Raw genomic sequence first — 19,521 nt, 5'->3', positions numbered from 1 at the left:
TAAGAAGCACAAACCTGGAAAAAGAAGAAGGAAGGCGCATGAGGCCACATGCCGTTGCCTGGTCCGCCGTGCCCACTGAATACGAAGCCTTGCGGACAGTCTTTTAAAGCCTTGCAGGTTGAGGTAACAAGGCCCCGAGGGGGCGCTAACTCCGGGTGCAGCGCAGCGCTGTCATTCCTGACGTCACTCAGTGGACGAAATCGGTGAAGCGGGATCGGTGATGCGGAGTTTTCCTGGTTGCACGTGCCGATAGACGACGCAATTTGAGAGCTTGAAGCTCCGGTCAAACCAAGCAGCAATGCCTGGAAAAAGCAGAAGGAAGGCGCATGAGGCCACATGCCGTTGCCTGGTCCGCCGTGTCCACAATGGGCTCTGTTCCTTCTCTAAAAAAGCGCTTGCGTCGTTCTGTTCTTTTGTCCTGTGTTTCGCGCTGCTTTAAGATGAGTCCAATCCAACTCGCCCAGTTTTCTATACTCGCCGAGGGAGACTGGGAGGCAGTGGGGGGTGGCCAGTATGCTCGCAACTTGCGTGATAATTATGCGCGGTCGTTATAATGGGGGCAGGGGACGACTAAAAGTAGCCATGTTCGCCGAGGGATATACTGAGTGGGGCCGGCTAAACGTCGTTTACCTTTTAAACCCATTGAGAAAAGTGCCATATATGTAATAAAAATTACAAGGGTTCAACGCTGCTGAACCAAATATTGAGCGAAAGCATTAGCTGCGGGTGACCGAGCGTTCTTCTCTTTTTCTTCTTCCTCAGCCCACGTATAAAGCCCCGCTTTAACCAACCGATATGAACGTGCCTTAGTGGCCTATAGGGGTTACGTGAATGCCATGGTCCTAGCAGGCTGATTCTGACATAACCGTCCCATGTGAAACGAGAGACCCAAGTTGGCAGCTCCTGCCAGCTTGGGGTCGTCTACGGTGGTCGTCTAAAGGTCAAAGGTCAATGGTGGTCACCGCCGTTCCACGCTGAAGGCTCAAACTGCGAGCAGTATTGCTTTCGCAATAAAAAGTTGCAGACAGCTCACAGACGCCAGTGCCGCTGCAGAGGGCCAAAGGTACCGGGCAGGAAGGCAGGCCGACGACCACAGGAGACGACCATGGAGCAAGGGGTGGGAATAGCAATGACCGCAAGAGCACCATCACCTTCATCGTGGGTCGGCCAGGGCAGCTTGCTGGGGGACGCGAGGGCGGCGAGCAGGCCACTGCAATTACGCACTCCATCGACCCATTGCATAGCTTGCAGCAGGCCTCCCATCAGCGGGTCGACCATTCGCTCTTGGCTTGCCTCGTTTCCCCTCTGTCGCCGACGCAGTCGAGTGTGAGCGCAGCGAGGAGCCACGCTTTACTCCCAGGGTAAGGGTAAGGGCACCAAAGCGGCTTCTTTGCTGCAGCCCTCGCTGTGGTAGACAAAGGAGCTCATTCCACGGACCCCAACTCGCTCGCTCCCTAGGCCGACCGGAAGCTGTATTTCTTTCCTTCTTGGAGGTGACAGCGGGCTCCGGATCCAGGAATGCGGCCATCCTCCGAAGCTTCCCCACTCTGTCTTTTCCAAAGAGAGAACGCGTGCTTGCTCTGGAAGTCCCTTCCGTAAGCATGAACAAATTACTCCCTGAGCGTTAGTCACGTCTGCCGTTGGCGCAAGTTGTAACGAGGGGCGATGTTCGAATGTCGAGCCTGGCCTCTCTCTGCAGCTGGCTGCTGGAGGGGGAGTGCGTCCTCCCCGGGCCGCACAGCAGTGCTCGGATTGCGGAGCGCTTTGTGCCAAACCTCCGCCATCTTCGCTTGCAGCTCTGTCGCGCAGTCGGCGTATGCCCTACGCAGCAACCGTGGCGCTGTTGCGAACTTAAAGAGTAAGTTCTACCCTTTCGACAACGTCACCATGCACATCACTAGCAGCGAAATGACACAACTTGAAGCAAGTCTTAGGGCCGCTCGCATGCCCAGCGATGCACACGTCGTGCAATATAGCTCGTTTCAGCGGGGCATTAGCAACCTCGAAGGACTCATCTGTATCTTTCGCGTGGGAAAAATGGTTGCGCAAGGTGCTTTCGGAGGGATCCAACTCGCTCGCAGCAATACAAGCTGTGTTAGAGCGCCCGCACAGGCAGCAATACCGGCATGCCATTATGTGCGCCGCGGTCGCGCCGCTCGGCGCTTGTCGAACACTCGGCAAAAAAGGAAGAGGATCCTACCGCTTTCTTTCTAAAACTCCATTAGGCTGACAGGCTCCCTACTGCCCTGATGCTGTTAAAATGGTCGCCACTTGCACCTAGACAAGCCGAAAAGTCCTACCCTTCTCTGAGGCTGCTTGCTGCGAGCTATCGTGATGAACTGGCTATTGGGCGTGGCAGAACAGATAAAAATGTTACACCTCATGCCTTTGACGTTCACGCGCAAAAGTGCACGCTACACGTTGTTCGTCCTCCCGTAGAGCATGGTAAGGTCTAACCGCTACGAGAGAATGCCCATCACAGCAGCATCCGCGCGTCACCCTGCTGTAGAGCGGTGGAGTCGTATGGACTTCTGCTCTCGCAGAAAATTGCAAGATCACAATGGCTAGCGTCAGCCTCTGTGATAATAAATGTTATGGGGATTTTGCTTTGTTGCCGTTGTGCAATCACCACTCAGTCCGGCTCACTGCCATGGCTAGTCAATGTGTCGGTAGTCGGATACACACAGACAATCGATTTGTCTTACTTCTGGGCCCCCGTTGGGCGCCAAGAATATGGGGGATACTCTTGAAATAATGCGCCAAAAGGGGCTAGACGCTGTAGTCGCCTTCTAGTCCCGGCGTGCCAGCCCTAACAGACAGAGCCTGAGCTGAGACCCCCGACCCTCGGTGCGTGAAGTCACCACTGCGGCGGGTTCGGTCCAGAGGGGACAAACATGAGTTGCGCACTTGAACAAGCTTTAATCTACCCCAGTAAGTATACACGGTAAATGAACAGCACTCACTCAAATACAATGGTCGTAGCGAGTGCACGTCCCGCTCACGTATAGAGGTGAAATAAAAACCACCGAACGGGAAGCACACGCTAGGAGGTGCGAGGAGTGCTCTGCTCACCTGGCGTGGCTTCGCGCTCCCGGCCTGCAGCGGTCAGCGCGTACGATGACCGGGCGATTCTGGGTGACGGCGACGGTCTCTCCGGCGGGAAATACAAGGATGCGCGTGCACGACCAACCGCCGAAAGACGCCGAGAAAGTTGCGACCCGCGCGTTCCTGGTCTCGGACCGGGGAGAGGTGTCCCGGGTAGGCCGGGAGGAGAGAGGGAAACTTGCGGCGATGTCACTGCGGGAGGCTGGGAGACAAGGCAGTGGGGTACAGGGAACTGTAGTGGGGATGGCCAGTGTGCCCTCTCCTCCCCCAACCTCCCTAACAGCGCGCGTAACTCACGTGATAATTACGCGCGGCCGTTATAATGGGGGCAGGGGATTCGTATGTATCCCCTCAAGGCCAAATATACGTCTTACAGTATCGTTATAAGACAGATTTCGTAGAACGTGATCCGCGATCTGTCACCGCGACTCACCGTCCGCGGCCGGTCTGCACGCGCTGTTTAGTAACGACGCGGCAGGTCTCGTGCCGACCGACTTCTGGGGAATCTACATGTTGCGCCACGGCGCCTGGCTTAGGGTGATGACATCTCATGCCAGTGTTGCTTATATTTCTGCCAAAAACGGCCTTCAAGCTTGGTGGGTCGCCATTTTGGTCCCCAACTTACGAGTGACACGCTTTGTATATGTAGAACCAGGCTGAGGTAAAAGGAGAATTTGGACGCATTATCTTATAGGAACCTTACATGCTTTTTGGGAGGATCACAGCTTCGTAATTAAACCAAAATCACTTTGAAAAGGAAATATTGTATGCCGATGCATTGTTTTAAAGTGATGCTGATGTATGTCGTGTACAGCTGTGTACAGAAAGGATCCGCAGTAGCTGTGCTTTATTTTAAATACAATACCACAATTGTTATATCAATGGAAAGCTTATGTCGAGTATAATTGCCCTAAAGTTATCATAGGTACTAAATATTCAATAGTTATTAATTGCGAGTAAAATGAACTTACGCTGCAGCATCGTCATATATGGTTGTATATCTAATGTCAAGTATTGCGCTCCACTATTTACAAGTTTTAATTAATTGCCGGTATTTAATAACTGTAATTAAAAATTTAGCTTCAGGCTATAGCATCAAGTCATATCATTGGAGTACTTGGTTTTAATAACTGTTAACTAGCTAATTCTGATTAACAATTGAACTTTAATCTACATCAAGTTATATATCACAGGATATCAGAGGTGGGCAACGAAGTCAACCTCAACCTCAAAATGACCTCAACCTCACGGAGTGAGGTGAGGTTGAGGTGGGGTCGGGCACACCTGAAATATTTTTGAGTGAGGTCAGCAAATGAGACCTCAACCTCATGCGTGAGTTTGAGGTTGAGTGAGGTCGTAACTTAGTGAGGTCAGCTTGTGAAGTCGAAATTATTGTTTCCCACAGCGATAAAATACCCGGCAAAACACCTTTCATAATGCCTGTCGTGTACACTCTTTTGTCTACCAACCCGCACGTAACGAACGGTTTGCGTCTGTGCGTTTGCGTTCGACACGAAAAAAAAGGGGGGAGGGGCGTAAAGTGCAGTGAGTGTGAGTGAAAAACGTTTATTTCTGATATGGCGATTACATAATGAGGGACGAGGAGTGGTACCCTCAGTCCAGGGTCCCAATAGCCCTCGCAGCTGCTTCAGCCCGGCGAACGAGCAGTCGCTGGTCCTCCAGGTCGGGTGCGCGAAGGGCATTCTCCCAGTCCGCCTCACTTGGCGTGAGTATACGAGGGGCCTCTTGAATAGCTTGGCAGGCCCAGACAGTGTGGTATAGGGTTGCTAGAGACCCACAGAGTGGGCACTCCGGACGATAGAGAGTTAGATGGATACTGTGTAGACGAGTGAGGCAGGGGAAAGTCTGAGTTTGGAGCATTCGGAGAGAGACCGCCTCGGTCCGCGAGAGGCGGCGGTGAGGTCGCGGGAAGGCGCAACCTGTCGCGCGGTAGTATTCAAGAATATCCCGGTACACAGGGAGTACAGGGTTAAACGTTGCCGGAGAAGGGCCCGGCGAACTCGGCGGCGAATCAGCTCAGTAGGCAAGAGCGCGAGCCCAGGCATGTGCCTGTTGATTACCGCCGAGAACGTCGTGTCCAGGGGTCCAGACTAGCGTAGTCGGTGGGGCGGGAGTCGGTGCATGTTGAAGAACGGTAGCGGCGGTGTGGTCTACGACTAAGTCGCGGTACCCACGACAGGCGGAGGCCGAGTCGGTAAAGACTGTCCGGGATGTGGGTGGGTCTGGGGTAGTGAGAGCCAGAGCGATGGCCAACTCTTCTGCTGACTGAGCGCTGTTAGTACGTAGCGAGGCCGCAGTGAGGAGGCGACCCGTGTGGTCCACCACTACCGCTGTGAAGGCAGCTAGCGAGGCATATTTGGCTGCATCCACGTAGATGGCGGACTTGGACGAGCCGTAGCGGCGGCGGAGATAGTCTGCCCGGGCGGTGCGACGAGCAGTGTGGAGAGTGGGTTGCATATGGCGTGGGATAGGGGCCACCTTGCAGAAAGTCTGGAGTGACCGAGGAAGCAAGTTTGGTTGTCGGGAAAGAAAGCCTGGAGGGCGAATGTCGAGGTGGGTCAGGAGGGCCCGGCCAGCGGGGGACAGGGTTAGGCTTTGTAGTTGTGCGAGGGAGTGGGCTTCGACCAATTCGCGCGAGGTGTTATGAAGACCGAGTGCGAGAAGCGCCGAGGTAGGCGTGGACGGCGGAAGGCCTAAGGCAGTCTTGTAGATTCTGCGGATGAGGATATCGAGTCTATCGTGGTCTGAAGGGGTAAGAACAAGGTAAGGAACAACATGCTGAAAGCGGCTCAGGAAGAGCGCTTGGACCAAGCGGAGAGCGTCCGCTTCAGCGAGACCCGCTCGACGGTGTAAGATGCGGCGGAAAGGCCCAGAAGCTGCGCAGTGTGTGTAGAGAGGCGGCTTAGTGAGGAACTGACACGCCCGTCGGCTTGGAGGTGGAGGCCTAAGACTCGTAGCGATGTGACCGCTGGGATTGTGCTGCCATGGACGAAAAGAGCTATAGTTGTGGCAGGGTCGAGGGGAGTGCAGACCGACCGCGCACGACGAGGAGCTCGGACTTGGAAGGAGAAAGGGTCAAGCCGCAGGAGGTAGCGTATGAGGTGACAGTGTCGAGGCCATCTTGTAGTGTGGACTGGATATGTCCCGCCGAGCCGGCTTTTACCCACAGGGTGATATCATCGGCCTAAATGGCATGATGAAGGTCAGGAATTGCGGAGAGTGCCGCAGGGAGGCCTGCCAGAGCAACATTGAACAGGAGCGGAGATAAGATAGAGCCCTGGGGGGTGCCGCGGGCGGGGAGAAGGGTTGGGACCGAAGTTGCCCGAGGCCGACTGTAGCGGTGCGATCAGCGAGGAAAGCACTGACGTACGCGAAGGTACGGGCACCACAGTGAGTAGCAGCAAGACCGTCTAAGATGGCAGAGTGGGATACGTTGTCAAAAGCGGCGTACAGATCCAATGCCAGGATAGCCCTACTGGACGCTGGAGTGAGGCCTTCGAGAATATCGTGGCGAAGTTGGAGGAGGACATCGTGGGTGGAAAGGTGACTACGAAAGCCGTATTGTGTATGGGGGAGGAAAGAGCTTGAGTCAAGGTATGGCTGGAGACGTCTCAGAACGGCGTGTTCAAAGAGCTTACCAAGACACGAGGTAAGGGAGATAGGGCGGAGGTTGGAAAGGTCGAGAGGTTTTCCGGGTTTTGGAATGAAACTGACGTCGGCATGGCGCCACTCGGAAGGCAAGGTGCCCGCTGACCAGTGTGTATTAAAGAATGTCGTAAGGGCAGCGATGGAAGAGGTATCGAGGTTGCGGATTACGGTATAGGTAACCCTGTCCGCCCCGGGATCAGATTTACGCTGGAGAGATTGCAGCGCTGCGGATATTTCCTCGACCGTGAACGGGGAGTCCAGATCGGGGTTTGGTTGGCCGGTGTATGGGGGCAGTGTGGGAGCAAGCGGGGCGGTAGGGGGAGCGATTTGAAGGCGAAGTTGGGCGAGGAGAGCGTCATCCGAACCTGCAAACGTCTGGATTAAGCGGCGGACAGATTGGGAGGTGTGTCTGCGGGATTTGGTGGGATCTAAGAGATGGCGGAGAAGATGCCAAGTACGGGCTGTACCCAGGCGGCCGTTCAGTGAGTCGCAAATGCCGTTCCACTGCTGCTGCGCCAAGAGGGCCGCATGACTTTCTGCCTGGGCCGTAATGTTGGCGATACGTTGCTTAAGGCGTCGGTTATGGCGTTGCCGGCGCCAGCGGCGCACTAGGCCCCTGCGCGCCTCCCACAGATGGACCAGATGAGGATCGGCCTCCGGATGTTGGGTTGTGAGTTGGAGGGTCTTTGCGTAGCGATCGACGTCGGAATGGAGGGCGCGGACCCAGAGTTTGATATTAGCGATAGAATCCGACGAGGGGGATTCCGTTCGGGCGGTACGAAAGGCAGGCCAATCGACTAAGCGTGTTTTCCGGAGCGGGGCACGAAGCGGAGCTGTGTGGATCGTAGTCTCAATAATGTAGTGGTCACTACCAAGCGTCTCAAGAAGGTTCCGCCAGTCATGGTGCGGTACATGGAGCAGTAAAGTAAGGTCCGGAGAGGTATCGCGGGTGACGGAGTTACCAAGGCGGGTAGGCGTCAAAGGGTCAGTAAGTAAAGAGAAGCCGTGCGATTGGACTAAAGTGTACAGTCGCGTACCTTTGGCTGTAGGCCGGGTGTAACCCCATGCGGGATGGGCTGCGTTGAAGTCTCCGACGACTATCAGAGGGGAGCGGCATGCAAGACGACAGGCGTGTTCAAAGAGATAAGAGAAAGATTCCGCACGGGAACTAGGAGGGCTGTACACTGCGAGCAAAAAAACGCTGGGGGTCTGTCTAGATGGCAGTAGCAGTTCCAGAAGAATATGGTCGGTGGTGGTGCCGTCGATGTCATGAGTCATCGGCACAAGTTGCTTCGACACAAGCACTGCACAGCGGCTAGCCCCCGATGGCATGCAACACACATATCCTGGGAGGGTAGGCGAACAGCCGGGCTCTTGAAGGGCGATGACGGCCGGTGCGAATGGAGCTGATGTCACAAACTGTAGCAGGGACGAGCGTTTGCGGCGATATCCGCGGCAATTCCACTGCAAGACCACAAGGGGCTCGTTGTCCGGTCGGCGGTCTGGACGGGAAGAGTTACGGCGCAGAGCCGCCATGTGGGTATGTTAGAGTTGGGGGCCGCAAGACCGGAGGCGAGAGCGCCGGCGTAGTCTGTTGGGGCGGCACTGTGGTGACTGAACCGCGGGTTTTGCGCTCGCGTCTCGCCGCGGGTGGGGTGGACGCCTCGAGTAGGACTACTTTCTCCTGGAAAGATTGGAGCGACGCCTTCATTGTCGCGAATAGCTGAGTCATTTGGCCAACCGTAGCAGCTAGCTCCTGCTGACCAGTGGTGAGTGCCTGGATGGCTTTCATGATGGAGGGGTCAATAGGCGCCACTGGGTGGACCGGAGGGGGAGTGAAGCGGGTGGGGGTTGGGGTTGCCGCAGAGACATTACTTGACGCCGGAGGTCGGCGATCTCCTGGCGTAGCTGCCGGATTTCAGTGTGGGCGGGTTGTGGGGCCACGATGGGAGTTTGGGGGGGACTTGAGGATGCTGGGTCTGGAGCCGCCGCTGCCAAATCCACCCATCTGAGCCCAGGATGCAAGGAAGGAGAGCGAGGTTGGGATGATGGGGAAGAATTCTCCTTACCTTCCTGCTGTGGTGTCCGGCGGGATCGACGTTCTCCCACGCTGTGGCGTGAAGCTGGAGTTGGCGGTGTGCTTGAGGTTTTGGCTGGAAGAACGACTAGTGGGTGGGAGACGGTGATCTGTGCACGTTGCTCACTGGGTGGTCCTCGCGGAGCCGGAGGTCGAGGGCGCGGTGTAGCGTAGCGCCGAGGGCAAGTGGGGTCCCCAGTCTTGTGCTCGGCGTCGCACAACGCGCAGCGGGGCTGGCAGGGATGCCCTATCGGGGCGTTTGTTTGGCCGCATATGGGGCAGAGCGGAGTCTCGGAGCCAGGGCATACATCTCGACGATGGCCTTCCCGGCGGCACAGTGTGCACACTTCCCGTGGGGATTTGAAAGGGCGGCACCGGGTTTCGCCGCCATAAAGGTAGACGAAATAGGGAACCCGGCGGCCAGAGAAAATTATCAATACTGTGCTGGAGGATCCCATGCGCCGAGCGTAGAGAACTTTATAGCCGGGTGCCCAGATGTACTCCTGGAGTTCAGTTGGCGTGATGTTCGGCGGCACATTGTGAATTACTCCTTTGCACTAGTCATCTGGGGCAGCGACGTAGGCTGTAACGGTGTAGCTCTTGTCCAAAGTGACAGACGTGATTTGGCCGAGCTTGTCTGTCAGTGGAGCAGAGGGTGTGCTTACAATGACCGTGTTGGTTCGATGGCGTACACGGCATACGGCTTCAGCTTGAAATTCCGTCAGCTGCAGTTCGCAAGCGGCAGCGATGCCACGAGCGAAAGAGTGCGGTGCAAGGCGGGCGAGGTTCAAACCTTCGCGGGGTCAAAATATGACCTTGTAGTCGGCCTCCGGAAGGCGAGGGAGAGGTGGTGGCCGGGGTTGGCGACGTGGGGGTGGAGGAGGGGGAATTGCTGCGTCCGAAGCTCCGGAGACTAGGCGGAAGTGCGATCCCACGTAATGGGCTGTGAACCAGCCACCGTCTTCCCGAGCGGCATCGATATGGTTGTCATACTGGGTCGACGTGGCGAGATGATTTTCCGGCGAGTTGGGCAGCACTTCCTAGTCGCCGTCGTCTATATCCGTTGCAGAGTCGTATTGTGTGTCCATCGCCGAACTGGTTGAGGCAGCAGGCAGCGGAGTGGTAGCCGTGTGGCTTGTAGACATCGTCGTCGCCATCGCAGAAACCGGGCAGGCAGCAAAGTGCGGGACGCGGGCACGGAGACGGCGTCAGCCGCCGGGAGGAAGAGGCAGCAGCCGCTGCAGCGCAGGCTGGAGCAGACGCTTTTCGAGGAATTTTCGCCCCGCTTGGGGCGGCGGATCGCGGTTCGCGAGGGGAGACACCGGAGCCGACGGAAACACGTCTGCTCTCGGTGCGCGCTCGAGGTGAACTCTAAAGTGCAGCGCGGCAAAGAAGTGGGGTCGGACGTCGGCTGCAGACTTGAAAGAAAGTGAAACGAGACCCAGCCACCATTCTGAGCAAGTTTGGGAAGTAAAGAAAGTCTGCGCAAAATCGTAGGGTTTCTAGACTTACGTGGGTGTGTCGACTTCACCGAAAAAAAAAAGAGAACTAGAATAGTAGAAAAGAGGGAAACGCAAGATCCAGTAACCAAGGAATTGCTTGGGGAGGATGGCATGAGAGAGGAGGTTTCAGAGAGGCATATGGAAAGAACAAGGATGCAGAAGAGACGAGAGATAAATGGCTTGACGAGAAGTCACCCCACGAAGACTGTATTTTAGTAAATAAAATCTGCTTTTGCTATTGTATATAGTACGAGTTGAAACGAAAAAAAATAGGATGGTAGATCGTAGTTGTATCAGTGCAATCCACTCTTTTATTATTATTATTATTATTAATAGTCACTAGACATTAAACTAACCCTTACATAAAAAGATGAATTTAATGTGCCCTTCTCGAAGAATCATTGAAGAACAGACAGGTGACTGACGAGTGCTTCTTTCTCATACCCTACGTGAGCTTGCGCCTTTTTCATTTACATGTTTGTTTATTGAGGGCCTCCCCTTCGTTTTACAGCTTGCAGCCAAAGTGGCGGGCGCGCCTTTTGTTCGTAAGCTGGCTTCTGCTCTTTCGGCTCCGCAGCCGGTGTCCGATCTCAACTAGCGGACAAAGCGCGGACCCCGGAACCCCCCGGAATTTCTTGGAAAGTAAGCCGCTGCACATACGCGCACCTCAGTCTGTGCTTTGGAGTTCCTTCTTGTGAGCTTTAGGTATTTTTAAGTGCTTTTCTGTCAACGGGGTTGAGAGTTATAGGGACAGTGGGCGAGAGAGCGAGATGCGTGCGGGGTGCTCGAGCGTGTGAATGCGCGAGTGAAGATCTGCGTCTCCTCATCTCTTTAGTTTTTCAGTACACTTGCACACCCCTATTTTTCCTCCTTTCTTTTCGTGTTGTGTGGTCACTTACCAGTGCCCCCTCTCGCGTTTCTACACCCGTTTACTCACAACCGGCCGCTTTTCTGCGGTACGGCAAATCGTCACACTTTACTTCCCCACCCCCCCTCCCCCCAAGAAAAAAAAAGAAAAATTCAGAAGAGACAACTCTCAGATTCTTCCTCTCGCAACATCCTTTTTTTTTTTTTGCTTCTTTGGCTTTTGGTTGTGCGTTACCTCCGCCTGGTGTATTCCTGTTGGTGTAAAGAAATATAAAGACAGGCCCTTCTCGCGTCTCGGAACGCCGTGGCGGCTGCGCGGACTTCTGTCGCTTGTCGACATGCAGCATCTCATCGTTTCGCAGGGGGAACACACGCCAGTCAGTGTTCAAACTCTGCTCTTCCTCCGTGTAGACGCGTCGCCACCCTTCTCACCACCCGCTGGTCTTCCTCTCTTGACGGATATTGTGCAGTCGAAGAAAAACGAAACAGTGGGCGTGGTTGTCTCGTCGCGACTGGAAGCTGGTGTCTCAGCCCCACGTTCTCATCGACACCAATCGTTCCTGGAACGTCTGCTTGGAAGTCGCCCCCAAACGGCGTCGGTGAGCCGCCCAAAATCGGCAAAAAAAAAAGGCAGCATCTAAACAACATGCTATGTTCTTCGCCACTTACCGTGGCCGTCTTTTTTAGGCGAAGACAAGACACGCAGCCATGGCCGTGGTCGGCGACTTGCTGTAATTTATGACGGAAGTTTCCCCCCTTTCCAGCTGAGATCTGCTCTTCTTCGAGGTCTATCGCATTGTTGCATTCGGCGCCGAGTGTTCATGACATGGTTGTAGTTATGGCAGGTGTGGTCATATGGCAGATATAGCGAAAAAATCTAAATATGCTAATAATGATTTGTGAGCGCGCAGTTGTCGAATTAACAGAGACATCGAAAGCCACTTCCGTTACAATAGCCACGCAAAAGAAACGAAAAGCTCTGTAAACTTGGAATGCATTCACCGCGACAAGAAGCTGTGTGGACAAGGGAACCAGCAGTTGAGCTTTTCTCGGCATCTCAAGGTAATGTGTGAATTATCTCTAATCCAACGTATTATTTCTTTAATTTACATCAATAATAAAAGGACTATTTTGCGGCTGCAAATTCATCGTTAGTTATTATAAGTAGACGGGAGAGTAATCTTTCTAATAATTTGTCACGGCGTTTCTTCCATTCAGCACAACCCACTAGTCAGGATTATAGCAAGTAGCACAAAGTCAAAAGTCAAGCACGTTTCACCTTTTCGTAACTAAGCGTCTCTGCATATGACAACATTTTGTTCCGTCCGCCTCTTGTGATAAGTCCCACGTCAGAAGTCAATTTGATAAAAGAATGTTATGATACTACAAATTCCATATATACGTAAGTGGTCTATCTATTTTTCTTTTTTTTGTAACAGAGACATAACACTGAAGAAACATTAAATTGCTTGTGATTTTGTCATCCGGTTCAATTTCATATCGCAGGAAAATGTCTTCAAGAAATAATTACTTGCTTGTCATGGAGGAAACACTAATTGACGGTCACAGATATGTGCGGCGTTTCACTGCAGACCTTCGGGGGTTCACACAGTTCACATCCAGCAGCTCCAGGGACACAAGCATTACAGCGGCAATCAGGTCAAAAGTCACCATATGAAAACAAATTATAAAAATAAAATTTGAAGAGTTGAAACTGGCCAATTATACTGCCGTTATTAAGTCAGCCTGCTATGAATCAGTAGCCCCGCTGGCAAATGTTCATTTCAATCTTTTTACTTTACAAGTAAGCCTCATCATATTCAATGTTGTTTAAAATTTATGTCATCATTCTGGCGTGTCATCCACACAGAACTTGTGCCATGACGTTTTATAGTTAGTGTTCTCAAGTGAAAAACCTTCTCTATATATATATATATATATTTTGAGGTCGAGCAACCGACCTCAAACTCACACTTTGAGTTTGAGGTGAGGTTGAGTGAGGTCTGGGGTGGCATCAGAAAAATTGAGGTGAGGTCACCTGGTCAAACCTCAACCTTAAAGCGTGAGGTTGAGGTTGAGTGAGGTCAGGAAATTTTTATTGGGGTTGAGGTGAGGTTGGACTTTTTGAGGTCAAATGCCCACCTCTGCAGGATATAGCTTATACTTGGTACTACGATTGCAATACACTAACTGGTGGTCTATATTAATAGCCGTTGATTGGCTTTAAGCTACAATATGAAGTCATGTCATGGGATAGGTCATATCTAGTAGATTGCAATACACAAATTTCGGATCTTTGTTAATAGCTGTTATTAGTTCATTGTGATTATCACTTGAACTTCAGGCTACATTGTCAAGTCATATATCACAGGATAGCTTATATATAGTATGATTCCAGTGCATAATTGCGGTTTAGTTAATAGCCGCTAATTAGTTAATAGTTATTATATTTGAACATTAGGCTACATCAAGTATCATGGAATAGCTTATATCGAGTGCGATTGCAGCACACCTATTGCCGGCCTTTGTCTACAACCGTCAATCAGTTAATTGTGATTAACAAAAACAAGTCGTGAGTCATGCTGATGACTATGAATCATGATTGCATATAATCTTTCAGACTCCACTCGTTACAATGTGCTACTTTTGTTAAGTGCTGAGTCATGGTATGCTGCGCGTGTCTAAGAGCAATGAATCATGATTATGACTATCAGTCATGATTACAGGTAATGGTTTTGCAGACTCCACAGCTTGCAGTATGCTACTTTATAAAATGCTTAGCCATGCTGCCTTGCATTATGGCTGCGAGTCACGAGTTATGACTCTGAATCCCCCTTTTTCCAAGTTAAGTCTTCCAATTATTTCAATTATTAGATTGATTACACACTCTCCGCTTTTCATTTTGAGCATTTTGACATCTTTGAAACCATATTTACCGATTTTCATTTTTTTCAATTACTTCAATCACTCAATTGAATAATTAACACTCGAAATTTTCTTAATTAGCCTTATCGAGCATCAGCTTTTCATTCTGAGCATTTTGACACCTTTCAAACTCCTTTTTAAATTTTTCATTTTAATTACTTCAAATTATTGATTGATCAATTACATGCTCTAAATTTTCTTAATTAGCATCATCAAGCATTGGCTTTACATTCATCAATCACCAGAACCAAGAATTACCGTGATACGATTTTTTACCAGGGCCCCGATTATTTCCGATATGCGGTGCAGACTACTACTGCTATGGTACTACTACGCCGACGGCTTTTCGACCGAACGAGCTGTATAAGCTATCATTTAATATTCACTATCATCATCATCATCATCAGCCTGACTATACCCACTGCATGGCGAAGGCCTCTCCCATATTTCTCCACTTAACCCGGTTCTGTGCTAGCTGCATCCACTTGACCCCTGCGAACTTCTTAACCTCACCCGCCCACCTAACTTTCTGCCGTCCCCTGCTACGCTTTCCTTCCCTTGGAATCCAGTTTGTTACCCTAAGCGACCATCGGTTATCCTCTCTTCGCACTACATGTCCTGCCCATGCCCATTTCTTCTTCTTAATTTCCACTAGAATGTCGGTAACCTGAGTTATTTCTCTGACCCACTCTGCACGCTTTGTATCTCTTAATGTTACCCCTACCATTTTTCGTTCCATAGCCCTCTGGGTTGTCCTCAACTTAAGTAGAACTCTCTTGGTTAGCCTCCACGTTTCAGCCCCATAGGTGAGTACAGGTAAGATGCAAAATATTCACTATAGTTGCGCACTATATTCACTATAGTGCGCAACTAAAATTTCATGCCGTGAGCAGCGAAGAAAAAGTTGGACCGCCGCAGTGTACGAGCGCCAATTCTCTCCTGCATGCGGAGCGCCCGGTCGCGCCGGTTCAGTTTGGTGACCAAAATGGCGCCGTTAGCTCAACTGGTAACACTGGTTTTTAGCGGGTGGCGGCCCGTTCAAAGGCTGGCACGCTGGCACCATGGCACCACCCTACGCCGGTAGCCGCGTCGCAACGTGTAGGTTCCCTTACCAACTTCCAGCATGTGGCGCCATATATCGGCGTCAAAGGGATCTGGGCATGCGCAGTGGAACCACGGCTTAAGAAAATATTTAGTGTAATGCGCTGTGACCGATCTCGGTAAAGGATATTGATTTACCTATTGTAATGTCAAATGGCTTGTGTATAGCAACACTTTCGATACATATGGGATTGGCAGGCGATGAAGAAGGGCGTCCGGCGGCGTATCGGTGAAGCGTCGACGGGGTGTGGGAGGCCGACATGTGGTGTGGAGCGAGATGTTAGGGACGAAGACAGGCGGTGATGAGTCAGATGTCCATGGGAATGAGGAGCACTGTGGCGTGGCGCGTAGGAGACTGCTCGCGGAGGGGCACCAGACAGGAACGTGCGGCGTCGGCCGTGGGGAGCGATATGGCCAGAAATTCCGCAGGTGTAGCACACAGGGCGGCTGTCTGAAGTACTCCGGCCGGAGACGGCTGGGGATGATGGCGTGGCAGGAGTTACGGTAGAGGCGTCCTGCAGGCTGGTGAGTAGGAGGGAAAAAAATTTAGAGGAGATCAACGCTGCTGAACCGAATGTGGAAAAAAAAAAAAGCTTTGGCTGCAGCGACCGAGCATTGCATCGAACACAACCGCGTTCCGTTGAACGCATCAGTTCACCGGCTTTCTAGGCAAAATCCACTTTCATGTCCCGCTGAACGGAAGGAAGAAACAGTTCCGTTCAACATGAACCAACCAGCCCGACAAAACCCTCTTCTTGACTTCATGCCCCGCGCGGGCGTGCCGTCAGACGTTTCCTGCTCCACTCGGTCAGTTCCCCGCGGCGCGCGCATGCGCAGTGCGGAAGCTACCCTAGCTTATCCTCCTCTCTGCGCCGGCGCGTGAATCTGCTGGATTTCATTAACTTTATGACTGGGATGCCACTACCCTTCTCCTCCTCTCTGTAGCGAGCGCTGCGGCGGAACGCCTGTGAAACGGCTCAGATTGTTGCCATGATTACGGCGCGTGCGCAGTAGCGGTTTCGGCTCCGCACGGCGCTTAGAGTTTCTTAGAAGGAAAGCTGAAGGCGCTGCGCTTCAGCCACCATGGGCGCGCTACGAATCATGGGCCGGTGCCCTACTTGTTGCGGGGCAGTCGGTTTTTCTCGAGTGCACGGGGTGGCATTACTATGATATTGTCACGACTCAAGCCACAGGGAGCCGTCAAGGTACACGGTACCGTGAAGGTAAGACCCGAGAGTCAGGTTTGCGTCTAGCTCCGATGACAGTGTCCAGCACCAACGCGCCGCTCGTGCCAACAACCGCTTCGTCGTCGTCGGCATCAAGCACGGCTGTCGCGTGGCACTAGGCACGTGGCATTACCCCCTCCCCGTGAAAGAAAAACGTAACGCTGTTTAAGCGGCGCAGGACTTTATAGGGTCCGAAATAGCGGTGGAGCAGTTTCTCGCTCAAGCCTTTGTGGCGCACGGGGGTGCACACCCACACTTGGTCCCCTGGTTCGTAGTGGACTTCCCTGTGCCGAAGGTTATAGTGTCGAGCGTCGATGGCATGCTGCTCCTTGATGTGCAAGCGGGTCAGCTGACGGGCTTGCTCGGCCTGTTCTGCGAAATGGGCGGCATCGGGTTCGACCGCTTCGTCCCCACACGGGAGCATCGCGTCCAACATCGTGCGGGCCTCCCTGCAATATACGAGACGGAACGGCGTAAACTTCGTGGTTTCCTGCGGAGCCGTATTGTAGGCGAAGGTGACATACGGCAAGATCTCGTCCCACATTTTATGTTCAACGTCGATGTACATTGAGATCATGTCCGCCAAAGTTTTGTTTAGTCGTTCCGTTAATCCATTTGTCTGAGGGTGATACGCTGTTATTGTGCGATGCTCGGTATGGCTCGGCGCGTCCTGACTAGAACACAAAAAACCGCTTTTCGAAATTCCAATTAGAAGTATTTTTAAAAAGAAAAAGCAGAAAATCGAAACCAAAACTGCTTTCACGGCCAGAAACGACGTCCTGGGTGACGAAATGGTGACGTCACACTCAGTATTAGAAAAACACTCGTACGTGCGTTGGATGGTGAAAATAAAGTATGGAAATCATGAAGCATTGCATAAAATGTCTGAGGTAGTTCAATATAAGCCTCACAATTTCATAATCATGCGGGAAGTGGACAGTAACGCCGGTATACTGTTTGTGACGTCAGAAACTCAGTGTTGCCGGCAGAAATAGTCTCAACTTAAGCCATGAAAACAGCATATTTTAAAGCCGTGTTGCGCACGAACGGATTATCGTACGGCGCCCAAATTTTGTAAAATGCATCAGGACGGAGAGGAGAATCTACAGTAAAATTTTTATTAGAATATTCGAATGTCAAAAAACCCCGGAGTTGCCCTTTAAAGTGTCCCGCAGTAGCCGAGCTGTAAACGCCTTTCCTCGGCCAGTAATGATGGTCGACGGTGCACCGTGTCTGACCACAATGTCGTTCATAAAGAATCGAGCAACTTCGCCGGCAGTACCTCAGGCAAGGGCCTCCGTTTCAGCGTAGCGTGTTAAGTAGTCTGTGGCGACTACGATCCACTTTTGTCCGTTCGAGGATAAAGGAAATGGGCCTAAAAGGTCCATGCCCACTTGCTCGAAGGGTGTAAGGGGTGGTTCGATAGATTGTAACATGCCGGATGGCTTGAGCGCGGGTTTTTTTCGCCGCTGGCATTGTCGACAAGTCTGTATACGTAACGTCTAACGCTCGGAGAAAGATGTGGCCAGTAATAGTTCTGCCGGACTCGGTTTAGGATGCGTGTAAAGCCAAGATGCCCTGAAGTTGGTTCGTCGTGGCAGGCCAGGAGGATTTCGTGCCTTAGATCAGCCGGTATGACTAGCAGGTATGTTTTTGCACTCGACGTAGAATTCTTCTTATAAAGCACCCCACTGCGGAGGCAATACGACGACAACCCCCGAGCATACCGGGGTATTGTAGGATGCCCACCTTCAAGATGGTCAACAATCAGTCGCAGCTCGTCGTCGGCACGCTGTTTGGAAACGAGATTGGACGTAGTGACTGCTCCGAGGAAGCTATCGTCGTCGGTGGCATCTGACGAAGGAGGGCCGACGGGCGCACGGGACAGGCTATCAGCATCGGTGTGGTTCCGGCCAGACATAAATAACATCGAAATCGAACTCCTGCAGGCGCAATGCCTAACGTGCTAAGCGGCCACAAGGATCCTTTAAAGGGAAGCTGCACCGGTTTTAGAATTTGATGCGCTTCAGAGGGTCGAATCTGCAGGCTTTGTATGTTAAGTATACGAAATATTTTGGCTTTAGCTTTTGAAATAATGACGTAATCATCCATTAAAGTTGCTAGCGCGTTCAGGCTTCTCCGCAGTGCACAGCGCTGGAGGGGGGATGTCAGTAGCAGACGACAGGAGTACGACAGGCGGTAGTGACGTCAAGAACGGCGTCTACCTCTCTTCCGCTTCTATTGCCCGAGCAGGCCGTGCATCACCTGTCGCTTGCAGGCTACGCAGTGCAACCGTTTTCTTGTCTCGCGCTTGTTTTCTGCTTGCGAACGTTACCGCAAGCTTTTTCAGTGCATCTTGCACTGTTCTTCACGAAAAGAACGACCATGCCGTGGTTCTGCGCAGCCTATGGCTGCACGAACACTGGCGGCCGAGAGGATCCCGCGTTTCATAAATTCCCAAAGGAGCGCAAGCTATCGGCGCAGTGGGTTGCCGCGGTCAAGAGGAAGGATTTCAAGCCTACAAAATCGTCGGTGATCTGCTCAGATCATTTTCGCGACAGTGACTATCACCAAAGCTTGTCGTTGATGCGATCTTTTGGGATACCGATCAAATCTGCGCGATTGAAAACCGGTGCTGTGCCTTCTGTCTTCGCACACAGGCACCTCTCCGCCGCCAAGAACTGCTTTCGCAAAAAGAAGAAAACTCGAAGTAAGAGGCCCAATACATCATATTGCTCTTCTGTTCTGTTTAAGTTTTTGTTCTGTGGGGCAGATGGGTGGCCGGGCAGATGAAGGCACAGGTGAAAGTAAAACTATTCAGCATTGGCGCCCGCTGACGCGGCTGGAAAACTGTGAGAAGTAATGTCAGAGAGTAGGACTTTTTTTTTTTAAGAGGAGGGAGTGGGTAATTAGTGGAATGTGATGAGTGCCATACCCCACACAACCAGCAATATCCATAGGATCTTCACAAAAGGTCTCAATATCAAACGTCATTTTTGTACACCCATGCGATGTCCATGCGTCCATTATTAAAAGATCATCTTTTAGT

This window comes from Amblyomma maculatum, chromosome 1, assembly GCF_055883805.1.
Source record: "Amblyomma maculatum isolate TAMU_Amacu chromosome 1, ASM5588380v1, whole genome shotgun sequence".
In the NCBI taxonomy this organism is placed as follows: domain Eukaryota; kingdom Metazoa; phylum Arthropoda; class Arachnida; order Ixodida; family Ixodidae; genus Amblyomma; species Amblyomma maculatum.
This window is presented reverse-complemented; position numbering follows the sequence as displayed.